The 16,012-nt window shown below is 31.2% G+C and overlaps 2 long non-coding RNA genes across 2 annotated transcripts; one reads left to right on the forward strand and one right to left on the reverse strand.

The window, feature by feature from the left end:
- The first annotated feature begins 1,567 nt into the window (after positions 1–1,567).
- Positions 1,568–14,675, forward strand: LOC143074537 (uncharacterized). Its single transcript, XR_012977921.1, has 3 exons — positions 1,568–1,668; positions 12,900–12,973; positions 13,837–14,675. It is a non-coding gene; the product is annotated as an uncharacterized LOC143074537 (long non-coding RNA).
- LOC143074536 (uncharacterized) lies at positions 4,132–9,295 on the reverse strand. Its single transcript, XR_012977920.1, has 3 exons — positions 9,050–9,295; positions 4,800–4,975; positions 4,132–4,346 (listed from the first exon to the last, which is right to left on the reverse strand). It is a non-coding gene; the product is annotated as an uncharacterized LOC143074536 (long non-coding RNA).
- Positions 14,676–16,012: the final 1,337 nt, after the last annotated feature.

The raw sequence follows: 16,012 nt of genomic DNA on the forward strand, positions 1-16,012 counted from the left end.
TTTTTATAATAAGTGTCACTATGCAATGGCTTGGGCTCCTGACGATGGACATGGCCATGGTCAATTAGTTAATTCTAATTGGTCTAAATAGATGTTCGAAACACCTTATGATCTATGGAGTTGGGGTGCTGGGATAGGCTTTGACAACGATTTATTGAAATATTTGAGCCCCTAATAAAAATTACAGTATTTTCATAATAAGTGTCACTATGCAATGGCTTGGGCTCCTGACGATGGACATGGCCATGGTCAATTAGTTAATTCTAATTGGTCTAAATAGATGTTCGAAACACCTTATGATCTATGGAGTTGGGGTGCTGGGATAGGCTTTGACAACGATTTATTGAAATATATGAGCAATTTATATTTTAAAGATATTAATATAATATATTTCTGAATCTATTTTATAGTGAAATTTTTCCTTTGAATCTTATTTTTTATATATTCATTTATATAAAAAGATGACTCACAACTTGATTTAATAAGACAGATAACATTTCACAGGTAAAAACTATCCAGCTGTTAAACATGCTTTTGTTCCAATATATTGTTATGCTATGATTTATCTGATTTCCATCGCCGCGATATAGCCTTTTTGTGCTAATGCGGCGTAAAGCAACCAACAATCAATCAATCAATCAATCTGATTTCCATATAATCATCAACTACATCTCTGTCCCCAGACAAAACTATTTATATAGTTAAAAATATCATCATAATCAAATTCTTCTATTACTGTTAACAGTAGTAATGCAACTATATTTCTACCTTACTTTTAAATTTATATTTGTACTGAGATCTGAAAACAACTCACTTTTACATGTATTTCACTAACCTTATTTATCATGATATTATTTTCACAATTACGATCGTTGAAATTACTTCTGGTTTTCTTCCCTATGTTTCATGATAATTTTCTATTTAAAAGGATGATATTAATTTGAATATTTCTGGAATTTTTTTCAAGGATAATTTGTGAAATTATTTCCCGTTATAATACATTTTTTTTTAACAATTTCGCTTTATTTCAAATACACTATTATTATTTCATAGTATTTTTAAAGGATAATTTTTTTCTAATAACTATTCAATAAGTTAACTACTCAGATAGAATTTCACGGCAAAGGAAAAAATATACCAGGGAAATATTTTCCTCCGGATAAAAAGATAACAACTACTGTGACATTTTTTCCTCCGGATCAAATTTCACCCGGATATAATTTTGCTTTACACTTACAGTTATTATTGTCTCCGAAATTCAGAAACTTTATTTAAAATATCTTAAATTTCAATTACAAGAAACAAAGCCTTTTCAGTAAAAAAAAAGGGGGGAGTAGCTATTTTTACAAAACTCTGCATTGTTAATGTCGATATTATGAACATTAATCAATGTTGTCATCTGTGAAGACGATTACATATAAAAATAAATCAAAATATTTATATTTCTTCCGTGAACGTGTTGATTTTTTAAAGTAAAATATCTTCCTGGATTTTGAACAGAAATTGTCACACCGGCTATGACTTTGTGATTTAGCCTGTTCACAGGTACAATCAAAATATTTATATTTCTACCGTGAACGTGTTGATTTTTTAAAGTCAAATATCTTCCTGGATTTTGAACAGAAATTGTCACACCGACTATGACTTTGTGATATAGCCTGTCCACAGGTACGTCTGAATCAAAAATTAAAATATTTGACCTTTTTTAATTTAAATTATCAAGTTAAAATAAAATTATGATTCGGCTTTAAATGTTTCATTTTGTATAATCTTCTCTTTTGTAACCGTAACTGATATCAGATCGTGTTAATTCCTGTTAAATATTTTAACAAATACAAATACAAATATTTTATTAGCACAAACTCATCAACAATAAACGGAGTGGCTATTTGTCCGGCCATTGTCTTATGAAAGGGACTCTAAAAAAAAAATTGAAATCACAAGGAAAATGGGAAATAAAAGATAATTATACATAATTGATCGGAGAATTTGTTTTACAAAATTATTCGATTCGCTACAGCTGTGTACAGGTGGAAAAGATGTTCAAAGCAAGTGTAGTTGAAAAAGGCCTTTACAAATGCAGGTATAACTGAATGAAATTTAGCTTAATTATAATCCAAAAATGAGTCTTGCAAAACAAGAAAAGAAAAGAGAACTTTGGGAAGAGGAGCACACTGTGACACCCGATCCCCTCACGTAAATAAAATAACAAGAGGCTGTCACAACGACAGCAAACCGGATTTATTAACATTTATTTGTGTCCTGGCAATTTCACAAGAACCATTACTGATGAATGGTGAAAGTGAAAAGGGTCAATATCAAATTTGACCTCCATTTTGTCATCAGTATCAACATATTAAAATTTGAAAAGCTTAGATTGAATGGTTCATGAGTAAATGCAACAACGTGAATGTAAACGCCATTTCACAATCTTTCAAGAACCATAACTCCTGAACGGTAAAAGTCAAAATCGTCATTATTGAACTTGACCTCTATTTTGTCATCAGTAACAACATATAAAAATTTTAAAAGCTTTGGTTGAAGAGTTCATGAGAAAATGCACGGACACCGGCGACTGGAAACACCATTTTTCAATCTTTCAAGAACCATAACTCCTGAACGGTAAAAGTCAAAATCGTCATTATTGAACTTGACCTCTATTTTGTCATCAGTAACAACATATTAAAATTAGGGAAGCTTTGGTAGAACAGTTCATGTGTAAATGCACGGGACACGACTGGAAACTCCATTTCAATCTTTCAAGAACCATAACTCCTGAACGGTAAAAGTCAAAATCGTCATTATTGAACTTGACTTCCATTTTGTCATCAGTAACAACATATTAAAATTTGGGAAGCTTTGGTAGAACAGTTCATGCGTAAATGCACGGACACGACTGGAAACTCCATTTTTCAATCTTTCAAGAACCATAACTCCTGCATGAACGGTAAAAGCCAAAATTGCCATTATTGAACATGACCTTCATTTAGTTGTCAGTAACAACATATTAAAATTTTAAAAGCTTTGGTTGAACGGTTCATGAGTTAATGCACGGACAACATTTGATTGCCGCCCGCCCGCCCGCCGTACATCCCCAATTCAATAACCGACATTTTTGTCACAAAAATCCGGTGAAAAACAGTGTTTTTTACTCTTTTTTTGGGGGGGGGGGGGGGCATTATAGAAAAATCTCTCACCTTTCACTCAAAATATGGATAACTTTATGTCAAGGGGTCTATAATTCTCTTTGACAGCTACAGACATAATAGTTTTGTACCTTTTTCAGCTAGACAAAATCCTTTACGTTAAGTAAACTTAAAATGCACGAGTCAAACACTACCCAAGTACGTACACCTGGAATTCACAGCTAAGGCGAAATGAGAACACACCTGTTTTACAAGTAAATTCTTCTCTCTTCTTATATAAATAAATATGGGATATATAGGATTTTATTCAAATTATTCGTTATCCACATTGGACTATATACTAGTATGAAGAAAACAACAATTTCAATTACCAGTAACAAGATTAGGCCCTAACACTAAAGATTTCAAACATGTGCTACCCCCTAGTAATACAAACTGTTATCAAACGTTGGCACTCCGTTTGTTTAATCTGTAAACTTTTCTATCCATATGAAGGATACTACAATCTCTTCCAGGCAACAGCTGCAATATAACTCCTGGTTCATACATCAGTTCAACATGGCGAAACTATTACTTTTTTAAATGTTGCAATTATTGCGTTTTTCATATCCACTATACCATGTTGTGCCTACATACTACCCGAAAATTTTGTATTTTGCCACTTTCTCTCCATCTTCCTGAACATGCATGAAATATTTGACAATGGACGTTTCAGTAACCAACAACCAATCAGTCTCTCCAGTAATTGTACTTCTGAATTTTACCCTAATTTTAATGAATGCAATCAACATATCCATGTTACCCAATTTTCTTAAATAATGTAAATACAAAGGTATAATTAAATATAATTTATTATTAGCTAGACAACCAGCAAAGTTTAAAAAATTCTTTGTATCTATACGTTGCTAAATCAGATCTAAAATGAAAATTGTAAAGTCTATTCATGATAATTCATTTATCCCATTTGCATAATATCATAATGATTACAGTTTATGTAGAAATATCCAAGCTCTGTATGAAGGCATTGATAATTCATTTCATACAGCTATTTTTCTAGTTCTGTATTCCAACATGGTTTTTATTCACAAGGGTGTTCCTTTTGTTTTTTGCTACACTTTTTTTGTCACTATTTCTGGCAACGTCTTATGTTAAATCCTTTATCCAGTTTAGCATATCTTCATAAAAGTTATTTCACTGACTCTGTAATAAAGTAATGAATAAATGAGTACTCAATGTATGTATATTTAGAATATATTAAATCCTCCTAAAAAATAAATAAATAAATAAAAAATACATTGTTGCTGGTGTCCTGGCACATTACATTTTTGTACAATAGTTAGAAAAAATACTCTTTTTTTATGTTTCCCTAGCCTATACACATGATACAAACCAAGACAAAAAGCATATTGCATGCTTTACCATAATGGTTAGACTTCCGTGATCAAGCTAGGTAGGTTAAGCAGGACAATTGAGTGTAGAAAAGGTTACAGGAAACTTTGTCAAAAAATGTTCTAAATAAATAAATAAAACTAGTTAAAAAAAAGTCAAATCTATACACACTAGCATTAACGGTAGTATTAAACATGCTATGCATATATATCTGTGAAATTCGAATCCGATGTAGCATAAAGGATGGCTATTATGTTACCTTACTTTCTTAAAGTTATTCATTCTGGGCTATCAAATGGTAGAATGCATTTTCCCCCATCTCCATTCCCATGCATTTTCTAGCTAGGATAATGTCAATAATTCTTATTATTCCTAGTTCTCTTTTTTTTTCCTTTTGCACTCTGATTTATTTTGTCTTCTGTAGTACTCAAATACCTGACCTATAAATTTATATTAGAATGTAAAATTGTATATTAAAAAGAAAAGCTACTTCAAGTAATTCAGACAATAATTTATAGTCTTTTTCCTTTATAAATATCCGTCTGTGTGGTATAGTCTTTTTTTTTAACGCCCCGGCCCCCGCTCCCCCTATTTTTATATTTCAAGCGTCAGCTTTTTGTGACTGATATTTACTCCTACAAACTATTCAAATATCGGTTTTGTTTTGCAAAAGTTTTACCATGTTTACCGAGGACCAAAAACTAAATTGAGCTGAGTCCGTATAATTATATACAAATTACAACATATTCTTGGCCTTGCAATGAATTTAGATAAGATTAAGAAATAAGATTAAGAAATAAATACTCTATTTTATATCTAAAACACTGTTAAACATGCAAGTGTGTGTATGATCAGGTTTAACAAATATATCGTATATGTTTGCATGCGATTTAGAAATACAATAAAACTAACAAAATTAATGTATTTATATTTCAATGAAGTAGAAGCGATTTAGAAATACAATAAAACTAGCAAATTCATTTATATTTCAATGATGTAGAAAATTATTATACCACATTTCTGAAACATTACGGAATAAGGTACATCTTAAGACAGATTTTTTCCATTAACTTCAGTAATGGTCATACATGTTATCGTTATAGATTTTAGAAGAAAAAAAACTATTAAAATATTGGTAATTTACAATTTGTTTGAAGATACTAATGTTCGGTGGCAAATATTTCATCATGATTAATAGGATTGAAATGATTTAAAATCTAGAAAATATTTCGCCTGAAACGTATAAACTTCAAGATCAACATTATAAAATGACAGAAATTAATATACAAAATACAAAAATACGAATTCAAATATTTTCATTGGCACAAACTCATTAACAATAAATGGTTAAGACCTATGGCATTACATACAACTATAATAATTGACATGGTAGAATGAAAGGTTCCATGATAACAGATCATGTTAAATTATGAAAAGTTACAAAATGATGTATTATATAAGTTCACTATTTCTTATATTTAGACACTCTGATATGAAAGAGGAAGACAGTCTAAGTAATAATGCTGAGCTATTATTGACCAAAAGAGATATTTTTTCGTCAGCGGTAATGTTCCCTCACAGAAAAATAAGGCTTCTTGCAAATATTTGCGGCAATGTTGCTGCAAATAGTTGCGGCAATATTGCTGCAAATATTCATTTTTCGTATGCAAATTAGTTTTCTTGCAAACAGTTGCTGCAACATTGCCGCAACAAATTGCGGCAATATTGCTGCAAATGTTTGCGGGAAAATCAGTAGCTGTGATTGTTGCAGCAATATTGCGGCAAGTTCATTAGCTGCAATGTTGCAGCAATATTGCAGGAAAATTAATTTCTTGCAATATTGCGGCAATATTGCATCAAATCTTTCAACAATTCAGGTGTAAAATTTGAATTAAAAACTAAAAATTTAAAAATTCATGTTTTAATAAAAAAAAATAATGTCTCTGTCCTCTATAGGTTGAAAATGGTCTCTGTCCTCTATAGGTTGTCGTGTTACATCTGTGTAGCTTTTAGTTCTGTTTCTCTGTAAGTCTCACTGTCCTTAAAGTTGAATTTTCTGATTTCAAAAATACTGCAAAATAAAAGTTGAAGAATTTTAATTAGTAGACATAAAAAAAATAACTAAAATTATAAAGATATACAGATATAAGTTACTACTATATAATTTAATTGTGGATGTAACGTGTCTTCTGATTGGCTGACGTTATTTTGTTATCAGCCCATATACATAATTTAGTCATGTGACCGTGATGTCATCAACGTTTTTTCATAGTTTTTTACGGTTTAAAATGGAATTTAGAATTAAATTATAAGAAATGCATGACTAATATTTTTTCTGTCTATTCAAAATAACATAAAAAATTTGGTGCTCACTGTTAAATGACTTGCTATGCATGAATTTGTTTCACTTAAAGGGTCAATGTCTAAAAGTGATTAAGTCCTTCTAGAAATTGCATATAACTATTGAATACATTTAACCTCATGCCAGTACTAGGTTGTTATTGTTTTTTTGAATATTTGTTTTTCATTGAACTATAACATAATTGGTCTTGTCTATTCTTTAAAATGTTAATTTTTGTGATAAGTTGTGTATATATATATATATGAAAGCTATACATTGTTGCCATTTGTTGACAAACCTCTTATTGGCAGTTAAATCACAGATCTCTAATTTAATACCAAACTGCTTTTATTAGAAGATTTTTTGTTTCAATTTAAGTAATGTTATTTCTAAAACATATATATATACAGTAATAAAAAGATTTAAAAAAATATCTCCTGTCTTACACAATTTTGATAATATTCATGTGCATAAATCTATTGTATAATACTTTTGCCAACTCTATTAAATTAAGAAGACTCTTTATTTATCACTATTTGAACTGTTAAAGAGCATGCACTTATTCAAAATGGTGGACATTCAAATCCATTGTACTTACCAAAAGATGTTGTCCAAATTGTGTGTAAACATAAATCTTCCTGAATCCAAGAGTCATGTCAACTGAAGGCTATCATCTGCACTACCCAGTGTCAATAGAATCAATTGGAACTTTTGGATCTAACATGTCTAAATCCATTGTAAAATTCATATTTCTTTGTTCCTGATAGAAGACATCTTTGTTTGTTGTATGCATGTTCATGTCCAGTTCAAATTTTGAATATATGTTGATCAAGGTTGCTTAGGGTATTGTTTCAATGTGATCCCTTTGAAATTTGCCCATAATTATAAATATCAATTGCCTAAATCTTGAATATTTGTTATTTATTATAATAAAAAATAATTATAAATACATTTTTTTTTATCTTTGGTGTTATAAGTTATAATGGAAATATATACAAAGAAGAAATGCTCTGCCCTTAATTTGGCCTCAAACTCTGTGTACATTAATTTATGGTACTTCCTGTCTTTACCACTACACAGAGATAAATGAAAACCAGATGGGCATGGCACATTACATTTCTATCACCAGCTCATATTACTAATTGAGATGAGAAAGATAATTTTGTATAAATAATTTTAAAATAATGATACTAGAAATTAAACTGCAGGTGAGGCTAAATTCATTTGATGGAAAATATTATAATTAAAAATATTGTTCAAAGAAAAATGTCACAAAAAAGTGACAAAAAGGCATAATAATACATGTAGAACAAAAATTATTATGACTCAATTATTTAGATTAAATTTGTTGAAATAAATACCAAAGTATTCTTTCCTTACAAAATATCATATAATTGTGATAAACGTGCAGTTTAGGAATTCTTTATAAGCATTAATTGTTATTTGAAGATTATTTCAAATAAATTATTCAAATATCCAGATATATCTGAGTAAAATAAAGTATGACCATAACAAATTTAGATAATTTGAAGTAATTCCATAACCGAATGTTCAAAGAAACCATATGTTGTGTATTATTTGACCTTAAATCTTTAAAAAAAAAAAAGTCATATGTAATATTTTAAAATGCTTGAAATATTGGTGCATTACTACATGTCTGACATTATTAAAGAAACTTTTCTTGCAAAGTTGTTGCAAATAGTCATTCCTTAAATAATAAAAGAAAAGGTTCCTGCAACTTTCTGGCAAACAAATTCTTTCTTGCAACATTGCAGCAAACTTGCTGCAATTTTCTTGCAAACAAATTTTGTTGCAGTAACATTGCGGGAATATTGCAGGTAGCTGCAACAACCTGCAACTTTCTTGCAAACACTTCTTGCAAACAAATTTGTTTGCCGCAATATTGCCGCTATATTGTTGCAATATTGCAGCAAACTTTTCATTTCTGTAAGGGTTACGCTGTATATGAAATATAACATTTATTTTATTTTCTAATATTTCTCGCTTTGAGGTATATCTATTACATTTTAATAAGAAATGTTGTTCATCCTAAAATATAATATATAAAATATATGTTTTAATTTTTAACAACATCCCTCAGATTAAAAAATGAGATTGTATTTGTCATTCTTAATGATCGTATAATATCAGATTTTTTAAAGTTACAACTTACATGTTACTTTCTTTCTCTTTGAATCTTAGATGACATGATTTTCTCTTTTTGTTTTCTTCGTTTTACTGCTTTCTTCCAAATACACAACAGGAAATAATCACAAAAGTGACCATCCCATTACATTCAGATTTCTTATAAACTTAATTACCATCGCAACTATCTTTGAAATTTGTCGAACATATGGTCAACCTTATCAGAATGTGCTTGATTAACAGACTGGCTGTATCAAATATCACTCTGCATATAATTGCTTAATTATAATGTTTCACAAAGTTAAATGAATAAAGTTATTATAAATAATGATTGCAATAAATTAAAATTTTTAACCAGGCAATCCATGTTTACGATATACATTTTTTTATTACTGTACAGTAATGATATTCCAGTATAAATTTTACCTGGCTTATATATAGATTATAATATATGATCAACGTTGGCCCAGCATTGGCCCAACATAGAGTTGTAAATGTAATTTCAGTTGATAAACACTTTAGGTATAACATTAACTTTTCATAAAGCCTGCTGCAATCGAAATTATCCGCCTCCCAAGAGAAATAAAGCGTAAAATATTTCATAATCAATTTTTATTAACAAAATTTCATATCGGCCCTATGTTGCTACTAACATAATGCCAACATTTGCCCGATTATTTATAACCAACATGAGATAATAATATGAATTTACAACAACAGACCAACGTTGGGCCAATGTTGTTCAGCCAACACCAACGTGCTACCAACGTACCGACAATTTGCCAACGTTGGGCCAATGTTGTGCAGCCAACACCAACGGTCGACCAACGGACCGACAATTTGCCAACGTTGGCCCACTGTTAGTCTGTTGACTGGGTATTCGTTCGGCTAGCCGGACAAATAGCAAAGTTCTGCCAACAATAACTGGTTAAGGCTCATGGTATCTCAATTACATAGTTGGTCAAACATAATAAGTATTGCAAATAATGACTATATTAATATGTAACATTATAAACAATGATTATGAATTAGACAAGGCTCCGTGTTGAAGACCGTACTTTAACCTATAATGGTTTACTTTTTAAATTGTTATTTGTATGGAGAGTTGTCTCATTGGCACTCACACCACATCTTCCTATATCTATATATTGACAATTTTATAGAGTTTGTTCTGCTTTACGCAGGTTCAAACTGTCTGAAATGAAAGAGGAAGTCAGTTTTAGGATTGTGTATGAATTATCATTTACCTTAATAAAAAGATTATATTATGTTCATGTTTTTGAATTTTTTTTAGGATCAACGATTATATTTGAAACTTTTTGGTAAAATATGGCCATTTTAGTTGAGTATTTTTCACAATGTAAAAGAAAATGTTTTTCATTTTCAATTTTACCAGAATTACATACAGAGCAGCTAGTATCTCTCATTTCCGGGAATATTTAGATTGTCTCCCTCTTTCAACCATCAGTATATGAGCGCTTATACGGATCTTACATATTGCAGCTCTGTTTAACAACAACTTTCAAAACTCGGGGCTAGTAACAACTGCTAGTGTATAGATACTTATTTACTGCCAAGGATCGTAAGCTGACCTTTGGCTATGCCATGTGAATTCTTTTGTCGTTGCATTGCTCTAGCACTCATGACAAGCACTATGTCATTGGTTTATCTAGTATCTACCCTACATCTTGTTTAATTCAAAAATATATTTACCTTTATTATTACTAATTATTTCTAAAAAATTACAATATAAAAATAAGAGACTGCGGAATGATTGCCAACAAGACAACTCTCCGCCAGAGAACAAATTAATATTGTAAAAGTTTTAAACAACTACAGTTTCAACATAAAGGTAAACCCATATACCACATAGTACGCTGCTTTAGTATATAATAATCGCCGGACAAATGTTACAGAAACACAATTTAAAAGAGAAAACTTACAGCCTCAGTCTGTTGAAGACTTTGACCTATAATTGTTAACTTTTTACACATTGTGACTTGTATAGAAAGTGATCTTATTGGCAGCCATACCACATCTTCTTATTCATATCATGTAGTACTATACAATAATATAGGAAAAACAATTGTGATATAAAAAAAACCCAATTATAATATACAACAACAACAAAAATCAACCACTTAATGACAGACCCCTGTCACGAGACATGCCCATACAGAATATGGAAGCGGGGAAATCAACCCTCCCAACAGCTTGGCCCATGATCCTAAATTTCCAATCTAAGTCCTAAAACGAAATTACACCAATTATATTTGTATCATCAATATAACACAATACATTTTATCTATTCAAAAGGTAATATCTTGCACATTTTACGTCAAGACAATCTGCTGATTTCATAAATATTTACACTGATACGATTAAAATATAAATGATTAATGTTTATCTCATTAAAGGGGCACTAGATACGAGATTTCTAAAAACATTTTTTTTTTATATATTTGTACTCAATCATTTATGCATTTGAAAGAGTGAAACAGTAATTCGCTTTTATCGTTCAATTTTGTCAAAATAAGCTAAGAAACATCGATAATGAATTATTCACTTGCATGTGAATAATTCGACCACATTGAATCGGTACGTATTCGTGTGACCTCTAGGATTATATAAGATGGGAGGAAAGAAGAAGAAAGCAGTACAAGGAGTGAAAAAATGACAAAATTCTAATTGTTGTTTGTGATATTTTCTAGAGTTGAAATGTAAATTAAAAAAAATATGTACCTCCAATTAAAACCCTTTAGAGATGGGCTTACGAATGAATTATGTTATTAAAAGGAAACGAATGTCAACATTGAACGCGAATCAAAGATAAATCACTTGATTGACTGATTTGATCCACACAAACTCATTCCTATACTGGTAACAATATCATAAACATATGTTTTTAACCTACAATATGATATTAAACATATCTAGAAAAAATTCAATTGCACGAGTTCGCTTTCAATTTCTTTATTTTCGTTTATATCGCTTATGACCGTCCGCTCGGAGGTCAAATCGATAGATAATTGTATGGCATCTAGACTAAAATAACTTAAATTCGAATATCAATAAAATTAAGAATAGAAATGGGGAATGTGTCAAAGAGACAATAACCCGATCATAGAACAGACAACAACAGAAGGTCACCAATAGGTCTTCAATACAGCGAGAAATTCCCACACCCGGAGGCGTCCTTCAGCTGCCCCCTAAACAAATATATATATACTAGTTCAGTGATATTGAACGCCATACTAAACTCCAAATTATACACAAGAAACAAAAATTAAAAAATGATACAAGACTAACAAAGGCCAAAGGCTTCTGACTTGGAGTCAGGCGCAAAAAATGCGGCGGGGTTAAACATGTTTAAGAGATCTCTCAACCTCTATACCTATACCATGTATACCTCTAGCCAATGTAGAAAAGTAAACGCATAACAATACGCACATTAAAATTCAGTTCAAGAGAAGTCCGAGTCTGATGTCAGAATTAAGATGTAACAAAGATAATAAACAAAAATGACAATAATACATAAATAACAACAGACTACTAGCAGTTAACTGACATGCCAGCTCCAGACTTCAATTAAACTGATCAAACACACATGCATTTATACAAATAACAAATTTATATTGTATGTTTATATTTACCCTCCACGTTTCCGATACATATGTAAACAACTACATCTACATTAAAAGGTTAATATATTGGTAATTATAGACAATTTTATCCTTCCCGCTCAAAAAACCGTTTGTGTTTCTATTTTGTGGCGTCATGCTGTTAATAAATTAAAAAAAATAAATAAATAAAAGTTAAAATGTTCTCTGCCGTTGCTATAACTTATACCAAACAAAATATGTCCTTTTGTATTCCAGAATCATGGCATTATCAGTGACAGATTATTTTATTTTGTTCGTTGTGGGATTTGTAATACTGTGTAATCAAGAAGGTAAATATGAATTAATAATACACTTTTCACGTTTGCTAAGTCAACCGAGTCGTTAGCTCTCCAGGACCAGACGGTCACGTGAGCTTTTGCCATCAATTTTCGTCCGCCTGTCCGTCGTACGTATACTTTAAAAAAAATATTCTCCCCTGAAACTACTCAATGGATTGAAACCAATTATCTCGTCTGCTTCATTTATAGATTAAACTATAAAGACAATTCAACGTGGCCACCCATACGCGTATCTGAAAAAAAAGAACATAGAGTACACTATATATATACAATTGGTGTGTGTTATTAATGAATAGTTAAATGTCACACCTGTAAAAAAAACTTTATTGTTATGATATGTGATTTATATAAGGCAGCAACCATTTGATTTTCTGGGGGGTTGGGGGAGGTGAAAGGGGGGGGGGGGGTGCTATGGATTTTTTTGGAAAAAAAAGTTTGTTTCCAGTTTATGGAGAAAAAAATAATTTGTTTTCAACCCTGAGAAAAAAAAATGTTTGTTTCACCCTCAGCTGCCACTATATGTATTGCTAAAATTGAAAGAAACAAATTGTTGTCGACTTGTCGCCAAAAAAATAGATTTGTTCCCAAAAAAAATCCATATGGTCGCCTTTTTTCATGACGTCACAATAGGAAAATTCAGAAGAAACCAAGAAAATTTGACGTCACAATTAAATTTCAACCAATCATTTGCTGAGAACAGATATATCACTAACGAGAAAAAAAAAATTTCTCACACCGATCAAGAAATGTGAAAATAGCACAAAAGTTAGAGAAAAGGTTTATAAAGTAATCATACAAATTTACTCGACAATTTAAGTTGACAATGATCAATCATACTTTTTTTTTTAATTAAGGTTCTTTGCCATGTTTTCTCAATTGTTCTTGGAATTGCTATCTTGATAGTTCTGGCTGGAAAAAAGGACCAAAAATGTGTAAGCTTGCATATGACTACGCATCAGCAAGACGAACTAAAAGATCTGGAACGGATAACTACGTTGCATTGTTGGACGTTTTGAACATGTGTTTAGATTTGTGTGAAACTGCACCTTTGCCAAATCGGAATTCAAAATTACATAAGAAATAAAATTTTATTCATAATAGCTCTAAAACTGTATGCTAAAACATTTTATATTGTCAGCGTCACATAATCCGATTCATTGTCTCTGATTATATAAAATAAACAGTAGAAACGGGACTCTTATTTACAGAAGTTATTTGTGAAAACAATATGACCGATTTGGTATATTGAGATTGTTTACATCTGTATCTATGGTCTTTAAAAGATTATTGCAGGTATAAATTTTCAGATTGTTAGTATTTTATGTACTTGTTAAAACACTTATTATAGTACTATCTGGACATAACACGCTGTTTAAATTAAGAAAAATAAAACATGCAGTCGATTTCGGTTGGTGTAATTAATTCTGGATCTCAGTTGCATATATATGACTGCATAAAATCCTTTGAAAAAACATCCCGAAAGTTAAAAGGTTAATCTGTTAAAAAAAAAAAAATTGTGTACATTCCCCCTACAAAAATCCTTTGGGGAGACCATCATAAAATTGGGTAGTACAATCTTATTGTCAAGAGAAAGTTGGGTATACCCTTTAGCATTCAGGCGTGTTTGAGTCTACTGCTTTGTCCACAAAACGTGTCAACCAATTTGAAGGGTAAGTTAAAATATAATTTCTTGAAAATTCACATTTTTCAAAAATAAAGATTCTGTGTACATATTTCAATGTATTAATTTTCTCTTTCTTTGTCATTTAATTGGTCTCTTGTGGAGTTGTCTCATTGGCTAGAGTCTGAAATATCCAACATCATTGGAGCAACTCTAAAATAAAGTATGGTAAATTCTATCATTCTATTGTACACCTTCAAGCCATACATTATTAAGGCTCAAATGAGGAGTCTTTAAACACACTTATTCTTAAGGGCTATAGTTTCGATACTGTTGTAAAGTCATTAAAGATGGAACCTAAGGGGATTAATATTGATTCACTCGTAGGATGTTTGCATCGGAAATAAACACATTTATTCTTACTCAATCCAGTTTTGGTATGCTATAAGTTTTGTTATAAAATAAGGAGACATGATACTCAACGGGAGAGGTTGTCTTTTATTTTCAAATGATGAAGACATAAGCTTTCGGTCAGTTTAATTGAGGTCTGGTGCTGGTATATCAATACCTGTTAGTGGTTCTTTGTTAATTTATGTTGCTCATCGGCATTGCTTAATATCTTCTGTTCACTATTCTAACATGGAGTTTAGATTTATTTTGAGTCGAGTTTTACTGTGTGTTTTTATTGTTGTGCGTTTGTTTATTCCACATTGCCGCCGCATTGGAGGTAAGGGGATTGAGATATCGCAAACATGTTTACCGCCTCCCCTTTTTTCACCCTTCGCATTTTTGTGCTTGTCCCCAGTCATAGGCAGTTATGTTATGTCTCAGTAGGCTTTGTTAGCCTTATATGTATGTGTATTTTTAATTTTTGCTCCATATATATATACGTTTCAGGGTTTAATAAGTATGGCATCCATTTCGATTAACTAGAGTACATTTTTGTTTATGGGCCAGCTAAAACCGACCTCTGCTGTTGGAATGTCTCGCCGCTGGCGGCAGATTGGATTTAGTATGACGTCAATTTTCACTAAACTGGCACACATTTTGTAGGGGTTAGCTGAGGTTCACGTCCGGGTGCGGATTTTTTTCGCTGCGTTGATGACCCAATGGTAGACTTTGACTGTTATCTACTCTTGTATCGGGTGGTTGTCTGTTCGACCTATTCCCCATTTCCATTTTCAATTCTAAATATGTTGCCTTATGCTGTTTTCTGCATTTTGGTCGGGTTGTTGTGTCTTTGACACATTCCCGGTTTCCGTCCTCTATTCTTTTTGAAACATAATGAAATATGAGCTTAGCCTAAAGGATTCCAGGAGCATAAATCACCAACTTGCTTAATACAAAATATAACATTGGAATCATTAGCAGCAGTGACAATTAACTTTTAAACACCGAGGCAAGTAAGA

The sequence above is a fragment of the Mytilus galloprovincialis genome, chromosome 5 (assembly GCF_965363235.1).
Source record: "Mytilus galloprovincialis chromosome 5, xbMytGall1.hap1.1, whole genome shotgun sequence".
Classification (NCBI taxonomy): Eukaryota; Metazoa; Mollusca; class Bivalvia; order Mytilida; family Mytilidae; genus Mytilus; species Mytilus galloprovincialis.